Raw genomic sequence first — 432 nt, forward strand, 5'->3', positions numbered from 1 at the left:
CCGGCATGCACGGCGCGGCTCCATTGATCATCCCGGCCCGCCACCCCCTCCCTTTATGAGATAATGCAATTACAAACATCAATAAGGAGCTGCGAGGGGAATCATTATGCGGTGACAGTGATAAATGACGGTGCAGAAATAGCATGCTTTTTTTTTCTAACAATCCAGGGGCTTTGGGGGCTGAGCACAGTCACCAAGGTAACAGATGACATCCAAAATGGCACCAAAGGAAAAAAAATGAACAGTCTTTCTTTCCCCTTTCACTCTTTCCCCCCTGCTCTTCCAAAAGAGTGAGTTGGGGCTTTAGAAAAGCAGCTGCCACAGGCATGCAGTTATTTCCACACGCATTAAAGGGACGGGGAAGGTTTGCTGGCTGTCACACAGCAGCCCGGCCCGGAGTTGAGCAGCCACCACCAGGCGGCAGGCGGCAGG

This window comes from Aptenodytes forsteri, unplaced genomic scaffold (assembly GCF_000699145.1).
Source record: "Aptenodytes forsteri isolate BGI_AS27 unplaced genomic scaffold, ASM69914v1 Scaffold346, whole genome shotgun sequence".
NCBI classification, from domain to species: domain Eukaryota; kingdom Metazoa; phylum Chordata; class Aves; order Sphenisciformes; family Spheniscidae; genus Aptenodytes; species Aptenodytes forsteri.